Source organism: Octodon degus, unplaced genomic scaffold (genome assembly GCF_000260255.1).
Source record: "Octodon degus isolate 3935 unplaced genomic scaffold, OctDeg1.0 scaffold00109, whole genome shotgun sequence".
NCBI classification, from domain to species: Eukaryota; Metazoa; Chordata; class Mammalia; order Rodentia; family Octodontidae; genus Octodon; species Octodon degus.
Window position 1 is genome coordinate 4205731 of NW_004524685.1, and position 653 is coordinate 4206383.

Sequence of the window (653 nt, forward strand, 5' to 3'; positions counted from 1 at the left end):
ACATGCCACCACGCCCAGTCTCAATTGCCATCTCAGTGTGCTCCGGGGGTGGGGCTGGCACAGCAGGCCCAGGGATTGAACCCCCGGTTCCTGTACCTGCTTACAGGTGCTTTAATCCACTGAGCTATTTGACCGGCCCTCATGCTGGATCATTTGTAACTAGATGTCATACATTGTGAATTTTACCTTGCTAAGTAAGAGATTTATTTACATTTCTAAAAATATTACTGGATTTTGTTCTGGAACACAGTTAAATTATTTGGAAACAATTTAATCCTTTCAGGTCTTCCTTTAAAACATTGTTAGGTGCTCACTTCGGCAGCACATATACTAAAATTGGAACGATACAGAGAAGATTAGCACGGCCCCTGCGCAAGGATGACACGCAAATTCGTGAAGCATTCCATATTTAAAAAAACATTGTTAGAAGACAGAGAAGCATTCAGTGTAGAGCTAATTTTTCCCTACAACTACACCAAAACACTTGAGTGTGCCATATATGTTCCCATCATTTATGAACTTTACACCCTGACTGCTGAGAATACACAATATTCCTGGTATGTTTTGAAAATTACTTTCTCTCCTCTTTTAAAAAAATTATTTCTTCAGCCTCAGATAGCTTCCCTGTCAATCAATCAGTACCTAATTAAGGA

At 40.0% G+C, this 653-nt stretch overlaps 1 non-coding gene across 1 annotated transcript; it reads left to right on the forward strand.

Annotated features, from left to right (window-relative positions):
- Window positions 1-306: 306 nt before the first annotated feature.
- LOC111812027 lies at window positions 307-413 on the forward strand. Its single transcript, XR_002817635.1, has one exon. It is a non-coding gene; the product is annotated as a U6 spliceosomal RNA (small nuclear RNA).
- The last annotated feature ends 240 nt before the right edge of the window (window positions 414-653 follow it).